Source organism: Oncorhynchus kisutch, linkage group LG16 (genome assembly GCF_002021735.2).
Source record: "Oncorhynchus kisutch isolate 150728-3 linkage group LG16, Okis_V2, whole genome shotgun sequence".
Classification (NCBI taxonomy): domain Eukaryota; kingdom Metazoa; phylum Chordata; class Actinopteri; order Salmoniformes; family Salmonidae; genus Oncorhynchus; species Oncorhynchus kisutch.
The window spans coordinates 34884122-34903378 of record NC_034189.2 but is presented as its reverse complement, the minus strand read 5'-3'; positions in this window follow the sequence as shown (position 1 = coordinate 34903378).

The following is a 19257-nucleotide window of genomic DNA, read 5'->3' as shown; positions in this document are numbered from 1 at the left end:
TTTGTGCACTATATCTGCAATCTTATAAAACAATCAAACATTATTTTGATGATTACAACTGCAATTATCAAAGCGGTTTATATGTTTACATGCATTAATGTCTCAGTAAAACCATATCTACACATTTAAATGAGTGGAAATGACCACTTCTGCTGTAGGGTAAACTTTAAAGGTATGGAGATTTAAGGAGGAGACTACCATGCACCAGTTGTTGCCACAAAACAAGTGAAGACCATTTTATTAGCCTCCCTTCCCAGGCTAAAGACACAAGTCTTTGAACGAGTTCTTATCACGCTTGCTTGACAGCAAGCGCCCAGGTACTTGGAGAATTGATTATGGTTCATGTTAATATTGGTTAAGCCTTGTTTGGTATCACCATGCTGATATTAGACAAACTACTTTATTTTTCTATAATATATTTGGTGCTCATGTGTTAATTGTGTATTGGTCTTACATTAATTTCTCATGAAAGCAACAGCATATTGGCTTTTCTCTAACAATTCCTTCTTATGAGGGAACGCAAACCTTGTTACACATTTTGTTTAACATCTATTACAGATCTGTGCTTTTTTATTGTTGTTTACTGATATGAAATAGTATTTATAAAAATCTAAATCATCAGTGAGCATTGTCTTTCCTCCAGATGCTTTGGAGGTGGGGTGCCCAAGGGTAGCTATCACTAGGAGAGAGGGCACGCCAATGAATCTCACTTGTAACAAAGTGTGATCAGAGAAAATGTGGTCATATTGAAACTTCCTGGTACCATCGCTTTTCAGTTGAAAAATCCTAAGCTTGCTGCTCTCGCTAGGTACTCCACTGTCAACGAGGCAGCTATGGAGCACCCCAACATCAAACACAGGGAAGTTGTCACAGAGATCAAACAGCTGAATGAAAATGACCAAGGAGAGTCCAGAGTCCATAGAGTATCAGTGTCAAGAGCATTGTGAGAGCAGAAATTCTGCAATGGGAAACTATAGTAGTATTACAATCAAATTATTACTATGAGTACAAGTCAGTTAAAAGAACAAATTCTTATTTACAATGAAGGCCTACCAAATGGCAAAAAACCTCCTGCGGGGACGTGGGCTGGGATTAAAAATAAAAATAAATGTAAAAGATATATAGGACAAAACACACATCATGACAAGAGAGACAACACAACACTACATAAAGAAAGACCTAAGACAACAACACAGCATGGTAGCAACACAACATGACAACAACATGGTAGCTACAAAACATGGCAGCAGTACACCATGGTAGCAGCACAAAACAGGGTACAAACATTATTGGGCACAGACAACAGCACAAAGGACAAGAAGGTAAAGACAACAATACATCACACAAAGCAGCCACAACTGTCAGTAAGAGTGTCCATGTCTTTGAATGAAGAGATTGAGATAAAACTGTCCAGTTTGAGTGGTAGATGCAGCTCGTTCCAGTCGCTAGCTGCAGCGAACTGAAAAGACAAGCGACCCAGGGATGTGTGTACTTTGGGGACCTTACCCAGAATGTGACTGGCAGAACGGTTGTTGTATGTGGAGGATGAGGGCTGCAGTAGATATCTCAGATGGGGGAGTGAGGCCTAAGAGGGTTTAATAAATAAGCATCAACCAGTGTGTCTTGTGACGAGTATACAGAGATGACCAGTTTACAGAGGAGTATAGAGTGCAGTGATGTGTCCTATAAGGCGTATTGGTGGCAAATCTTGTGGCCGAATGGACGACTAGGAGATTGATCTTCAATCTCTCAACTCTATTTTTAGCAAGAGAAAATGAACCAGTGGTAGAGCATGGTGAAGAGGATGAGTGTATGCCTTGTTATATTATTACACATTCACTCACTCCTATATTACAAATCACCTATTCATAAAATGACAATGTACTTTTTCAATCTCACTCACGCTGGAGACTCCAGCTAAAATAATCTTAACAAACAGATGACAATATCCACAATCTTCATGTTTTATATTTCCTTTTATGTTTTGTTGTGATATTGTTTTGGAGACTTTGGCCCAATCCCAAATGGATTCCTAGACTCTATGCCCTACGCACTTGTGGAGATCTAAGATGACTTGATTGCAATAAGCAAAATTATGAAACTTCCACCTAACCTATTTGAGAGAAAGGTGAAGCTGTTACCATATTGGTTGCAAAATCTATAGGATGTAGGGTCTAGGCCTAGGCGTCCATTTGAACCCATTATGTTACTGAAAGTCACCCATGTGATCTGCAGGAAAATGCTGTCCTATGTGCATCAAAACCACCAGAGGGCACCCTCTTTCCTCTGTCCTTTCTCCTCCGTGAAATCTCATGTTTATTGAATATACATTCTGTGTGTTACAGGTTCATCAAGGCAGAACATGACCTGTCAATTATCATGGAGAGACCATCTACAATACAGATTTATATTAAATCCAAACATATTGCTGAAACATTTCACATACAGTAAGGTGTTGTTACGTGACTCAAAAGAGTAGAGTTTGTTTTCTATGGATGATAGTTCAACCCAAATTTAAGAAAAAAATACATTACTATTGACATTGTGTTATTTCCAATTTCAATCATCAATATGTACGTAGGAAAGATGGTTCGGTTTGAGCATCAGTGCTAAAATATCATTTTAAATGGTAAAAACAATCTTGTGGACTTGTCATGCTTACTTATATATTTGCTCTTGTTCTCATGCGTGCTTGTTTCTTTTTTTCCCATTCTCTCTTCTTTTCCGAGAAATACACATACTGAGGGTAGTGAGGTCTGCACAACGCATCACCGGGGGCAAACTACCTGCCCTCCAGGACACCTACACCACCCGATGTCACAGGAAGGACATAAAGATCATCAAGGACAACAACCACCCGAGACACTGCCTGTTCACCCTGCTATCATCCAGAAGGCGAGGTCAGCACAGGTGCATCAAAGCAGGGACCGAGAGACTGAAAAACAGCTTCTATCTCAAGGCATCAGACTGTTAAACAGCCACCACTAACATTGAGTGGCTGCTGCCAACATACTGACTCAACTCCAGCCTTTAATAATGGAAAAATTGATGTAAAACATGTATCACTAGCAACTTTAAACAATGCCACTTAATATAATGTTTACACACCCTACATTACTCATCTCATACAGTGGGGAGAACAAGTATTTGATACACTGCCGATTTTGCAGGTTTTCCTACTTACAAAGCATGTAGAGGTCTGTAATTTTTTATCATAGGTACACTTCAACTGTGAGAGACGGAATCTAAAACAAAAATCCAGAAAATCAAATAGGACACTAAAATTAAGAAATTACAATTAAATATATAGAATTAAAGTTCATGTTAAGTGTTGCCTACTCAAAACATGGAAACAATAGCGATAGCTATAAGTTTACACACTTGTCCACACACATGCACATCTCAGTTAAAACCACAAAGGAACACATACGTGAGAATGCTGTTCATTGACTACAGCTCAGGGTTCAACACCATAACGCCCACAGAGCTAATCACTAAGCTAAGGACCTTGGGACTAAACACCTCTCTCTGCAGCTGGATCTTGCACTTCCATGATGGGCTGCCCCCAGATGGTAAGGGTAGGCAACAACACATCTGTAGAACTAATCCTCAACACGCGGGCCCCTCAGGGGTGCGTGTGTCACGCCCTGGTCTTAGTATTTTGTGTTTTCTTTATTATTTTGGTCAGGCCAGGGTGTGACATGGGTTATTTATGTGGTGTGTTTTGTCTTGGGGTTTTTGTAGGTATGGGATTGTGGTATAGTATAGTAGTCTAGGAAAGTCTATGGTTGCCTGGAGTGGTTCTCAATCAGGGGCAGGTGTTTATCGTTGTCTCTGATTGGGAACCATATTTAGGCAGCCATATTCTTTGAGTGTTTCGTGGGTGATTGTTCCTGTCTCTGTGTTTGTTTGCACCAGATAGGGCTGTTTCGGTTTTTCACGGTACGTTTAGTGTTTTTATATTGTTCGTTATTATCTTTATTAAAAATGTATCGAAATAACAACGCTGCAGTTTGGTCCTCCTCTCCTTCGCCGGAAGAAAACCTTAACAGCGTGCTTAGTCCCCTCCTGTACTCCTGGTTCCCCCACGACTGTGTGGCCATGCATGACTCCAACATCATCATTAAGTTTGCCGACGACACAGCAGTGGTAGGCCTGAACACCAAATTACGATGAGAGCCTATAGGGAGAAGGTCAGAGACCTGGCAGTGTGGTACCAGGACAACAATCTCTCCCTCATTGTGAGCAAGACAAAGGAGCTGATTGTTGACTACAGGAAAAGGAGGGTTGAACATGCCCCCATTCACATTCGGTATATGTGTCTTATATCGGCTGAAAGCTTCAATTCTTGTTAATATAACTGCAATGTCCAATTTACAGCAGCCTTTACTGCAAAAAAAATTACATGCTATTGTTTGAGAGTTTTAATAAATTCACCTCTGAAGGTGAAATGTGTATGTTCATTCTAAGATCTTGCTCTGATTTATCATCCAAAGGGTCCCAGAGATAACACAAAGTGTTGTTTTGTTAGATTTACAATCCTTTTTCATATCCTAAAAATCCTTTGAATTTCTACTCGTTCAATTTGCAAAGAAAGGAAAGTGTGAAAATCTAACCCTAAACATTGTTTCAACGAGTCAAACCCCATTTGTATTTATTCCTCAGAGATCCTAGAACGTAACCAGACTTCACTATATCATTGGGGGTGTAGTATATCCCATAGGACACCACATTTGGTCAGAGAGCGACACCTTAATGGCACTCCGATAACGCAGGCGGTCTTCACTTGATTGACTGTAACAAAGCTAGTTCGATAGCTACTGATCTGGGCTTTATTAAGGGAGTATCCGGAAACCCCATATCTATCACAAGATGTAGCTGCTAACCTTGTGCGATAGCAAGACTTCAAACATTATAAGAATATGGAGAGTTATGAAGTTTAAAAAACTGGTTGTTTTGCAAATGCTTAACTTATAATACGGCTTCTAATACTGGAAAAGCCTAATCAATGTCCAAGTATACAGATTTGATGATATTCTTCCAGAAAAATGTAATGTGAATGCAAATGTCTCCTTCACGATTTGCCCAAATGTACCTGGGTGACTTCAAACTAAATGTCATGTAGTTTTCTCATACTTCAAGTTATCCATCTGAAACATGACATACGCTGCTGCCATCTTGTGGACACCATCAGAATTTCGACCAGAGTGATGGCTTGACGTGGAACCTTTCTGTTGCATTTCAAAGATGGTGGTAGAAATGAAATAGAAAAACTGTAGTTTTTTTCTTTGTATTTTCTTCTACCAGATCTATTGTGTTATATTCGCCTACATTAAATTCACATTTCCACAAATTATAAAGTGTTTTCTTTCAAATGGTACCAAGAATATGCATATCCTTGCCTCAGGGCCAGAGTTTCAAAAAAACAAATCGCATAATACGTTACATAGACTCACTCTTTGTGAATTATATAACATGGGTTGACATGATTTTCAAATTACTAATTCTTCCTATATCTTCCTTACGTGCAACATCTGTAAGGTCTCTCAGTCACGTATTGAATTTCAAAAAGATGGTGGCGTACTGGATGGCTGTTTTTGCAAGCTCTGACCCAACTTTGCTATTTTTCTTACAACCAGCAAAGCCTTTTCAACATCACATTGGCAGTTACTTACCTCAATTCCGGCTTCAAATTAGAATTCCGACCAAATTTTTGGGCTTCCAAAGAGGCACGAGAGGTGGGGATCCTGGCGAGATTAAGGCGTAGGAAAAACGTGGCACCTCTTCTCTCCATCCAACTGGCCAATGTACTTGAAAATAAGATGGATGACCTCCGATTGCGGATATGCTACCATCAGGATATGTCAAAACTGCAATATTCTCTGCTTTTCTGAAACATGGCTCTCGGACAAGATACCCCCATGAATGTCTAACTCGATGGATTCTCCATTCACTGTGTGAACTGGACAGTGGAGTCAGGGAAATTGAGAGGGGGAGGGGTTCGGCCTCTTCATTAACAACAGCTGGTGTGCTAACTCGAGCGTGGTGAAAGTGTTGACCCATTGTTCACCAGTCTTGGAATACCTGATTGTCATATGCTGACCCTTCTACCTCCGAAGGGAGTTTTCAGCTATTATCGTGACCCTTTGTATACATTCCACTCCAGGACAAGAAAAATAATAACCTGTCACTTACTGTACGAGAGTATAAACAAGTAGGAAAACGTACATCCAGAGACTGCTTTTCTGGTTGCGGGTGATTTCAATTCCACGTCATTAAGACACGTGACACCCAACTTCCATCAATACATTTCCTTTACCACTAGGGGTGATAGAGTCATAGACCACTGTTATTCTGCACACATGCAAGCATACAAGGACCTCCCTCGCACACAAACACTCTCTCTCTATCTCTCTGCACACACTCACAATCTCTTTTGCGCTCACTTGCATGCACTCTCTACCCCTCTTTCTCCCTCTCTCTCTTCATGTCCTCTCTCGCTTCTGATGATGCAGTTGACCACATCTATTCATTTGTTTTCCTCCGAGTTGTGGAGGCCAGAAGTTTCAAAGTAGAGTTAGCAGACATGGTAAATACCACACATGAAAACAATGGAAAGGCTGATGGAAAGGGGTGGTTGGTTTTAAACTTTGTGTCCTGAAGATTCTCCATATTTTAATCCTAATGATCTCCCGTTGTGTATGCTTTCACACACACATATACATCACGCAGTACTACTTGGCATTTGATTTAGTGTTCATCTGTGTTTCTTTGTTTTGTTAAACCTTACCAACACCAATGCAAATCACTACCACTTCTACTACTACCACTGTCTATGGGTTGCGGTCCAAACACTTAAAAGACACACCCTATCCCCTCAGCCCTCAAATTAAGTTAACACTGCTGATGACGTATCATGACGTCTGACGAGAATACACTTGCAGGGAAAGGGGCGAGGGAGGAGGAATGATTTTTAAATGGACCACCCTTGGATGGAAATTCGTCACTCGTTCATCCCGCAATAATTGTGATTTCACCGGTAGTTTGTGGTTACTTTATATGCGCTACAGTCAATTATGAGTGCATGTCTAATTATGTTAAATATATAGTTATTATATATGCCTACTGTATGATAGCTAGCAAATTAATTAGCTAACTAACATTAGCCTCCCTAGCTGGAACTTCTGAAAAAGGAAAATGTTTATTTATGCAATTTCTAAAAGATAACCAAACAAAAAACATTTACTTTTTTATATAAAAAAAAAATAGTATTTCATCTTTATTTAACCAGGTAGGCTAGTTGAGAACAAGTTCTCATTTACACCTGAGACCTGGCCAAGATAAAGCAAAGCAGTGCGACACAAACAACAACACAGAGTTACACTTGGAATAAACAAACATACAGTCAATAATACAATAGAAAAAGTCTATATAGAGTGTGTGCAAATAAGGTAGGATAAGGGAGGTAAGGCAATAAATAGGCCATAGTGGCGAAATAATTACAATATAGCAATTAAACACTGGAGTGATAGATGTGCAGAAGATGAGTGTGCACGTAGAGATACTGGGGTGCAAAGGAGCAAAATAAATCTAATAAATAACAGTATGGGGATGAGGTAGTTGGGCTATTTACAGATGGGCTATGTACAGGTGCAGTGATCTGTGAGCTGCTCTGATAGCTGGTGCTTAAAGTTAGTGAGGGAGATATGAGTCGTGTATGTGCCGTCATGTGCATTAGTAGCACAATTTTGAACTTATTTGCATTCGTATGTTGACTTCACCATTAATGTTATTTTTATGTTTTCGCAGACCTTTTCTTAGCGGATGTACAATCGCTGCGAATTGAATTATGGTGAAGTTTCAGGCCCGGGAGTGAACATAATTGTACACTTGCAAATCCGACTAAAAACGAGGGCTGAGGGGCTTACGTTGCAAACTTCCCTTGCTTGGCTAATCATTTGGACCACCCTCCAAGATGGCGACAGTGATTCCCCCGAGGACATAAGGCGAGGGTAAGTGGACAATGTTGTGTCTTTTAAGTGTTTGGACTGCAGCCTATGATTTATTTAAGTGATAATGCCCAAAAAGCCTGTGTTTAGAGGATATATTGGAATGGGTGTTGTATTGTCGCAGCAAACTGTGCCAATATATCCTGTAAAGACCGGGTTCGAGGGCATTATCACTTTCATACAACGGGTTACCAACATCTTCAAATAATGATTTACATATTTTCATAAAAAACGTTATTTTGATGAATTTATTCATACTATTTCATCCTTCCACAAGATATAGTTTCGACACAAATCTAGGGTTGCTACCCAAGCCGGCTGGTCGTTTGTTCTATCGGTTTGTTTCCTAGAGACGAGATCCAGTCGTTTAGTGTTTTTGCTCTGTATCTATGGACGCGACCCAGACATTCGTTCTAAATGTTCTATTGCCATGCTGGTTGGCTGGCAACATTCTTGTCTCTTCCTTGCTAGCTAGCCAACTACAGCTAACATACAGTCACATCAAACAGTGCAGCTAGAATAAGAACAAAGTAGCTGCATTCGCATTTGTTTCAGCCGTTTTCTAGTGACTTTTATTTGGATACATCCATAAAAACAAGTTTATGAAGAGCAATTTCACCTGGCATAGAAAATGTGCTCTGTCGTCAGGACATTGTTGTTCAGAGGAGCTAGCCAACAACACAGCTAACACATTCACTTATAACTGAATCTGGAAACACTGAAAACTAGCTGCACTTAATTTCATTTTACCTGTTTTCTATTGATATTTTCTTAGTATATATCCATAAAAATGATGCTGATTCGTGATTTCGAATGGCTGAGAAAAGCTTCCTGCCTGTCTTTTTCATCCTGTCTCCTGACACATTCATTTTTATGTGATAGCTGGAGATCGAATTGGAACATCGAATTGGAACATTGAAACAATGTTGCAAATGTAAGATAGACAGACAGCAAGGTTCACACAAATCTCCTCTGTTGAAAACTAAATGTTAGTCTAAAAGAAATGTGAGATGATGTCTACATGTTTTTATATTGGAGATCAAGTTGACAAGTTGCCTGGCTGGGCTGATGAGACAGTGTATTGCGCTGTCAGATGGAACAGAGTAAATAGGCATTTTAACATCATTGATTTAGCTTGAAAAGACACTGGCTGGAATGAGGTTTTAACCAATCAGCATTCAGGATTTGTCACACCCTGATCTGTTTCACCTGTCATTGTGATTGTCTTCACACTCCTCCAGGTTTCTCCCTTCTTCCCCATTGTACCCTGTGTATTTATACAGTGCCTTGCGAAAGTATTCGGCCCCCTTGAACTTTGCGACCTTTTGCCACATTTCAGGCTTCAAACATAAAGATATAAAACTGTATTTTTTTGTGAAGAATCAACAACAAGTGGGACACAATCATGAAGTGGAACGACATTTATTGGATATTTCAAACTTTTTTAACAAATAAAAAACTGAAAAATTGGGCGTGCAAAATTATTCAGCCCCCTTAAGTTAATACTTTGTAGCGCCACCTTTTGCTGCGATTATAGCTGTAAGTCGCTTGGGGTATGTCTCTATCAGTTTTGCACATCGAGAGACCGAAATTTTTTCCCATTCCTCCTTGCAAAACAGCTCGAGCTCAGTGAGGTTGGATGGAGAGCATTTGTGAACAGCAGTTTTCAGCTCTTTCCACAGATTCTCGATTGGATTCAGGTCTGGACTTTGACTTGGCCATTCTAACACCTGGATATGTTTATTTTTGAACCATTCCATTGTAGATTTTGCTTTATGTTTTGGATCATTGTCTTGTTGGAAGACAAATCTCCGTCCCAGTCTCAGGTCTTTTGCAGACTCCATCAGGTTTTCTTCCAGAATGGTCCTGTATTTGGCTCCATCCATCTTCCCATCAATTTTAACCATCTTCCCTGTCCCTGCTGAAGAAAAGCAGGCCCAAACCATGATGCTGCCACCACCATGTTTGACAGTGGGGATGGTGTGTTCAGGGTGATGAGCTGTGTTGCTTTTACGCCAAACATAACGTTTTGTATTGTTGCCAAAAAGTTCAATTTTGGTTTCATCTGACCAGAGCACCTTCTTCCACATGTTTGGTGTGTCTCCCAGGTGGCTTGTGGCAAACTTTAAACAACACTTTTTATGGATATCTTTAAGAAATGGCTTTCTTCTTGCCACTCTTCCATAAAGGCCAGATTTGTGCAATATACGACTGATTGTTGTCCTATGGACAGAGTCTCCCACCTCAGCTGTAGATCTCTGCAGTTCATCCAGAGTGATCATGGGCCTCTTGGCTGCATCTCTGATCAGTCTTCTCCTTGTATGAGCTGAAAGTTTAGAGGGACGGCCAGGTCTTGGTAGATTTGCAGTGGTCTGATACTCCTTCCATTTCAATATTATCGCTTGCACAGTGCTCATTGGGATGTTTAAAGCTTGGGAAATCTTTTTGTATCCAAATCCGGCTTTAAACTTCTTCACAACAGTATCTCGGACCTGCCTGGTGTGTTCCTTGTTCTTCATGATGCTCTCTGCGCTTTTAACGGACCTCTGAGACTATCACAGTGCAGGTGCATTTATACGGAGACTTGATTACACACAGGTGGATTGTATTTATCAACATTAGTCATTTAGGTCAACATTGGATCATTCAGAGATCCTCACTGAACTTCTGGAGAGAGTTTGCTGCACTGAAAGTAAAGGGGCTGAATAATTTTGCACGCCCATTTTTTAAGTTTTTGATTTGTTGAAAAAATTTGAAATATCCAATAAATGTCGTTCCACTTCATGATTGTGTCCCACTTGTTGTTGATTCTTCACAAAAAAATACAGTTTTATATCTTTATGTTTGAAGCCTGAAATGTGGCAAAAGCTCGCAAAGTTCAAGGGGGCCGAATACTTTCGCAAGGCACTGTAGCTGTGTTCTCTGTTTGTCTGTTGCCAGTTTGTCTTGTTTGTCAAGTCAACCAGCGTTTTTGTTCTCAGCTCCTGCTTTCCCCAGTCTCTCTATTTCTCGCCCTCCTGGTTTTGACCCTTGCCTGTCCTGACTCTGTGCCCGCCTGCCTGCCACCCAGTACCATTTCCCCACCTCTGGATTATTGACCCCTGCCTGCCTTGACCTGTATATTGCCTGCCCCTGTTGTATTATTAAACCATTGTTAGTTCGATGTTGTCTGCATCTGGGTCTTACCTTCATACCTGATAGGATTAGACATGATAGGATTATAAATTCTTATATTTAACAAAATGTGAAAATCCATCATTATAGTCTCTCCATGTCTAACCTGGAGGAAATCATGAGAACAGGGGCAATTACATATTTTTTATGTTTAACATAACTAACAAATTACATTTAACAAAAATGTACCCTTGATCCAATATAAACTAATGTATAGAATGTATTACACAAGAGACAAAATTCTAAAATTCAACAGCAAAATGGCAGAGTCATGTTTTACGAGTAAAACTAACAATTACTCAATAATCCATGCCTTCAGGGAATGCTATAAAGTCCAAAATGTATGGGCAGTGTTAGAAGGTTGCCTGTCAGAATTATTACCATGTACTTTTAATGTCTGTTTGCATATTTCAAGACATGGCATTTGCAAGTGCAGTCAGATACCCGATGGGTTGGACTATACTATCTCGACAATCATCTTGAAAAAAAATTAACTTAAAAACTGTAAATCAACTAATCCTCCACTGTTAACACAATGGTAATATCACATGCTTTATTATCTAAATTTTGAAAGTCTGTGGGTGACAGAGAAAAACAAAATTGTACAGTTTGAGGCTATGTGATGGAGAGTAATGCGGGCTCTGGAGATGGTGTAAGCAGGAGTAATGTTGTGAATGTTTGTGTGCTGTTGGGTATGTTGTTTTTTGTATGTGGATGTTTGTATTGTTATTATTATTTAAAAAAATCGAATATAAAAAAAAACTTTTGTTCCAAAGAAAACATTAAGATGAAGAAATTAGCTTGTTTCAAATACATACATATAATGAAAATGACTGTAAAGTGTTACCTAAACACATTGAAACAATAACGATTACAGTAGCAATTAACAATGAGTTTACATGTCCACACACATGAATGTCTCAGTTAAAACCACATCTACAAGAAGTCAATATTAGTTCAAATGATCTCTTCCGCCTTACGGCATGTGGAGGGGGCAAGTATGCTATGCATTCAGATACCATTTGTTATCACGCTAACGAACAACCAGGGGCGTACTGCAGGGGCCACGCCAAGACAATGATCATGTTGAATGCCTTGGTTGGTATCATCATCTTGTTAGGAAACCAAATTCAAGGTATACATTTTAGTCTTTCATTGTATCCAAGTTGTATATAATGTTCTAATTTTGCATGTATTATAAGTAATTAATGCACGAATGGCACCATTTTTATATTCTTGTTAGTAAAAAAGAATGTTGTTTATGTAGGCCTTTATGTTTACTGTTAGAAAATATTATATTTGTTTCTTTATACATACTACATATTTAAACACTACATACGCACACATAAAACACACACATATACCGACACAACACAAACACACATACATACACACGAACAAACACACATACAGCGGTTGCTCCACTAAAAGTTTCACGTTTATGCTGCGGGACTTAGAGGTAATTTGTGCTTTAGTACGGTACCGCGGGTCACCACTTCAATTCTCCACACCAGCGCAAGGGGAGTTAGAGCACTGATTATGCTTTTGGGTCTTACTGTATCTCTAACTGACAATGAATGGGCAACATAAACCTAAATAGAAACTGATCATTGTGCACGACTTCACTATTACTTAATAAAACTGTTGTTACACTAAGGTTTTTAATATTGTATTTTGTTAGGATTATTTTTCTCTTACTGTAGTACTGTAGCACACTCTCGATCGGTCATGTTGTACAGCGCCTGAGTGGTGCAACGGTCTAAGACACTGCATAGCAATGCAAGCTGTGTTGCTACAGATGCAGGTTCTGTGCTGTCCTTGACTGGGAGACCCATGAGATGACTGTAGGTTTTAGGTTTCTCTCCCTCTAAAAACAGAAATTAATAATTCTAAATAACCAAATGGTTATTTACAAATTGGTAACAATGTCTCACCCATGTTCAAGAATGGCCTTTTTCTCGCTCATTTTACGTTATTTGAAAACAATATCATCACCAAAATATTGTTATTTTTAAAACAAAGCGATTATTATTATTATTATACATTTAAAATTATATAAAAGCTCCTTGGATATTGTCACAACTATATAATTAACCCTGTTATTAGCAGGACAATATATATTGGTCATATTGATCATGGCTCCTGAGTGGTGCACAATGGGATTGCCTTGCAGTTCTCCAGCTGTATCCACTGAAAGCGTGCGAGGTTCAAGGCACGAGGGCTGGGCCACAGAGCCAAGCACAGAAGACAGACCTTGTCACGCCCTGACCTTAGAGAGCCTTTTTATGTCTCTATTTTGTTTGGTCAGGGTGTGATTTGGGTGGGCATTCTATGTTCTTTATTTCTATGATTTATATTTCTATGTTTGGCCGGGTATGGTTCTCAATCAGGGACAACTGTCTATCTTTGTCTCTGATTGGGAATCATACTTAGGCAGCCCTTTTTCCCACCTGTGATTGTGGGTAGTTGACTTTTCTTAGTGGCACTATAGCCCTGTAAGCTTCACGGTTGTTTCTTTGTTTTTTTTTTTATTGGCAACATTTTAAATAAAAGGGATAATGTACACGTACAACGCTGCACTTTGGTCCACATCTTTCGACGGCTGTGACAGAACTACCCACCACAAAAGGACCAAGCAGCGTGATAAGGGGGACTCATGGACTTGGGAGGAAATCCTGGATGGTAAAGGACCCTGGAGGCAGGCTGGGGAATATCGCCGACCCAGGGAGGAGCTGGAGGCAGCAAATGCAGAACGACGACGCAACGAGGAGTTGGCTCAACGAGGCGTGCACGAGAGCAGCCCCAAACATGTTTGGGGGGGAACATGGGGAGATTGGTGGAGTCGGGATATAGACCTGAGCCAACTCCGTGCTTACCGTGGGGGCAAGCGTGGTACTGGTCAGGCACCATGTTATGCGGTGGAGCGCACGGTGTCTCCAGTGCGCATTCACAGTCCGGTGCGCTACATCCCAGCTCCCCGCATCTGCCAGGTGAGTGTGAGCATCCAGCCAGGACGGATGGTGCCAGCTCAGCGCGCCTGGTCTCCAGTGCGTCTCTTCATTCCAGGATATCCTGCGCCGGCTCTGCGTACTGTGCCTCTGGTGCGTCTGCACAGCCCAGTGCGTCCTGTGCCAGTGCCCCGCCTGTGCCGGGCGAAATTAACCATCCAGCCAGGACGGGTTGTGCAGGCTCTACGCTCGAGACCTCCAGTGCACCTCCACAGCCCAGTGTATCCGGTGCCCGCCCCACGCACCAGGCCTCCTGTGTGTCTCTCCAGTCCGGTGAGTCCTGTGCCTGCTTCAAGGACCAGGCCTCCTGTGTGTCTCCCCAGCCTGGTGAGTCCTGTGCCTGCTGCACGAAATAAGCCTCCAGTGATGATCCATGGCACGAAGCCCCTAGTGATGATCCATAGCACGAAGCCCCTAGTGATGATCCATAGCACGAAGCCTCCAGTGATGATCCATGGCAAGAAGCCTCCTGTGATGATCCATGGCACGAAGCCTCCAGTGATGATCCATGACACGAAGCCTCCAGTGAGGAGTCATAGCACGAAGCCTCCAACAACAGCCTCCAGTCCGGAGCCTCCAGCGATGGCCTCCAGTCTGGAGCCTCCCGCGACGGTCCGCACACCCCTTTTTGTACTTGTGCTGTCTCTCCGAGTGCTCATTGACTCTGGGGGTGATGAATGTCTTATGGATGCCACGATAGCTTCGGAGAGGGCACTGGACGGCCGCTCTATAGGCGAAGTCACCCATAGTACTGTGCCCGTTCAATTACAGGTTTCTGGTAACCACAATGAGACCATACAGTTCATCCTCATTGCTTCTCCCCATGTTCCGGTTGTGTTGTGTTGGGATTTTCCTGGCTACAAAAACACAATCCTGTGATTGACTGGACCACAAGCTCAATCCTGGGTTGGTCCTTTTTGCCATTCCCACTGCCTTCAAGCAGCATAGCCTTCCCCAAGTCGTCCTCCCCAGGATGTTAGCGAGATTGTGGTTGTCTCTGCTATTCCTACTGAATACCAAGACCTCCTGGAAGTGTTCAGTAAGACACGTGCTACTTCTCTTCCCATGCACCGTCCTTATAATTGTGCCATCAACTACACCAGCTCGGGGTTGGTTTTAGTCTCTGTCCGGACCAGAGACCAAAGCTATGGAGGAGTATATAGAAGAGTCTCTGGCCACTGGGGTCGTCCGTCCTGCTGCATCTCCTCCTTGCGGAGGGGTTTTCTTGTGGAGAAGAAGGACAAGACCCTGCGCCAGTGCCTTGACTACAGGAGACTTATTAACGATATCACTGTCAAAAATCGTTATCTCTCCTCTCCTCAGCGTTTGAACCTCTCCAGGGAGCTACCATGTTTTCCAAGTTGAACCTTCGGAATGCCTACCACCTGGTTCAGATACGTGAGGGGTATGAGTGGAGGACAGCCTTCAACACAGCCAGTGGATATCATGAGTACCAGGTCATGCCATTTGGACTCACCAACGCCCCCGCTGTCTTCCAGGCTTTGGTCAATGATGTGCTTCGGGACATGCTCAAACGGTTTGTGTTCTACCTGGGCGACATCCTGTTTTTTCCCAATATGCCCAAGAACATGTACTCCATGTCAGACAGGTCCTTCAGTGACTCCTGGAGATCAAATTGTTTGTGAAAGCCGAGAAGTGTGAGTTCCAACGCTCTTCTATCACCTTTCTGGGATATATCATTGCTGAGGGCAATGTTCAGATGTATTCTGGAAAGGTCAAAGCAGTGGTGGATTGGCCTCAACCAACGTCCAAGATGCAGTTGCAACGGTTTCTGGGTTTGCAAACTTCTACCTCCGTTTCATTTGGGATTACAGCACCCTGGTGGCTACCCTCTCGGTACTCCCCTTCCCTCAAGGTACCGTTCAAATGGTCTTCAGCTGTCAACAAAGTCTTTGTGGACCTGAAGCATCGGTTCACAACAGCACCCATCCTCATCCATAAGGACCCCTCTCGTCAATTTGTGGTGGAAGTGGATGCTTCGGATGTGTGAGTGGGGGCCATCCTGTCCCAGCGATCTGCCCAGGACCAGAAGCTTCATCCCTGTGCCTTCCTGTCCCATCGTCTCAATCCTGCTGAGATCAACTACGATGTTGGCAACCGAGAACTCCTGGCGGTGAAGATGGCGTTGGAGGAGTGGAGGCACTGGCTGGAAGGAGCAGAACAGCCATTCCTGGTCTGGACCAACCATAAAACCTGGAATATCTCTGTTCAGCCAAGCAACTCAACTCAAGGCAGGCCCGGTGGGCCCTCCTGTTAACCAGATTCAATTTGACCATTTCCTACCATGCTGGGTCTAAAAATGTGAAGCCTATTGCTCTCTCCCGCCTACACAATTGAAAGTGATAAATGGTGTTTCAGATTCTGCACATATTGTTATAACAAGATCTCCACAGAGGAGCGACCTTTGCATGCTTTCTTGAACATGCACGCTTTCTATGATTACATAAGAAAACAGGTACAGTTGAAGTCGGAAGTTTACATTCACAAATGTTGAAGTCATTAAAACTCGTTTTTCAACCACTCAACAAATGTCTTGTTAACAAACTATAGTTTTGGCGAGTCAGTTAGGACATCTGCATGACACAAGTAATTTTTCCAACAATTGTTTACAGACAGATTATTTCACTTATAATTCACTGTATCACAATTCCAGTGGGTCAGAAGTTTACATACACTAAGTTGACTGTGCCTTTAAACAGCTTGGAAAATTCCAGACAATTATGTCATGGCTTTACAAGCTTCTGATAGGCTAATTTACATCATTGGAGTCAATTGGAGATGTACCTGTGGATGTATTTCAAGGTCTACCTTCAAACTCAGTGCCTCTTTGCTTGACATCATTGGAACAACAAAGGTAATCAGCCAAGACCTCAGAAAAAATGATTGTAGGCCTCCACATGTCTGGTTCATCCTTGGGAGCAATTTCAAAATGCCTGAAGATACCACATTCATCTGTACAAACAATAGTATGCAAGTATAAACATCATGAGACCACACAGCCGTCATACCGCTCAGGAAGGAGACGCATTCTGTTCTCCTAGAGATGAACGTACTTTGGTGCGAAAAGTGCAAATCATTCCCAGAACAACAGCAAAGGACCTTGTGAAGATGCTGGAGGAAACAGGTACAGCAATTTCTGTATCCACAGTAAAACGAAATGTGGCCATTGATGTGTTATTCATTTTAAGGTTGAATAAACACTGTTCAATTCGTTTTTAAGATCGCCTTATTTACTGTATTACAAAAGTAATATTGAATTTTTGGTTGACATCGCAACCAAATCTTAACATTTAAGGGTGATGTATCTACTGCTTCGATCGTTTCTCCGCTGACCTTACTGAACCCATTATCTTTCTCAACCTTCAGTCTCAACCTTGACTGTGATTACTCATAATTATTAATTATGGTGTTTTATTTTGCTTGTTTTTTGTTGTTGCTGTACAGCCCTTTGAGATGTTTGATTGTTATGAATAGCACTATAAAAGTAGAATAAATTATTATTATTCATTTTATCTGAACCACTCTCTTAATCTTAATCTTATTCTTTCATTTTTATTTTTGGTTTAGTTGGAGATGTGAATCCAACATATAATTTCTTAACAAGTTAATAGGCTGTGTATTGTATTGCAATATTGATATTGAATTGTTTTTTTGTTACCAACGCAACCAAATATGTACATTTGAAGGGGATTTATGACTTAGTATGGCCTTAATTCCAGTTTGTCTACAAATAAATAATGTATATGGTGGATTCATGCCTCCATCTTAACCATACATGTAAGTTAAATAACAGGACTAAATCAAATCAAACTACAGAAAGTGCTTGGAGAAAAAAGAAGGAAGGGAAGCGCTGCTAAGGTATACAATAGTAGGTTTTTGTAGACAGAAGGTGCTCTTTGGTAAAAGGGGTAAATTGATCATCAAAACGAAAGGAGAACCAAGGCACACTTCATATAATTACTTAAAATGTCTTTATTTGTATTGCATGTGGTTACAGAATTCATTGGACAACACCTAGTAAGCAATACCATACACATTAAAAAAGTATAATAGATGGTGGAAAAAGTACCCAATTTTCATTCTTGAGTCAAAGTGAAGATACCTTAATAAAAGAAAATGACTCAAGTAACTGTAAAAGTCACCTAGGAAAATCCCACTTGAGTCAAATCTAAAACTATTTGGTTTTTAAATGTACTTAAGTATCAAATTAAAAGTATAAATCATTTAAAATTCCCTATATTAAGCAAACCAGACAACATGATTTTCTTGTTTGTGTCACGTCCTGACCTTAGTTCTTTTTTATGTCTCTGTTTTAGTTTGGTCAGGGCGTGAGTTGGGGTGGGCATTCTATGTTGTGTTTCTATGTGTTTGGCCTGGTATGGTTAGAGGCAGCTGGACAGTCGTTGTCTCTGATTGAGAACCATACTTAGGCAGCTTGTTTTTCCACTATGATTTGTGGGTAGTTGTTTTCTGTCTCTGTGTCTGCACCAGACAGAACTGTTTTGTTATTTTTGTGATTTCAGTGTTCATTAAATAATATGGACATATACCACGCTGCACCTTGGTCCTCTCCTTCCAACAGCCGTTACAGTTTGTTAAATTTACGGATAGTCCGGGGCACAGTAAAACACACAGACATCATTTACAAACGAAGCATTTGTGTTTAGTGAGTCTGCCATATCAGAGGCAGTAGGGATGACCAGCAATGTTCTATTAATAAGTGTGTGAATTGGCAATTTTCCTGTCCTGCTTAGCATTCAAAATATAACAAGTACTTTTGGGTGTCACGGAGTAAAAAGTACATTATTTTATTTAGGAATGTAGTGGAGTAAAAGTTGGCAAAAATATAAATAGTAGAGTACAGGTACCCCAAAAAACTACTTAAGTAGTACTTGGAACCTTAGGCCTATCTGTATCGTCTATTTGTAGTTGAATCGTAGGTTTAATTTAAACAATAGATGTTGATGACTTCCCATGGAGATGACCACTATAGCTGCAGCTGCAGGGGCTGACTCCGCAGAAGACTCATGAGAAGAAGATTATGA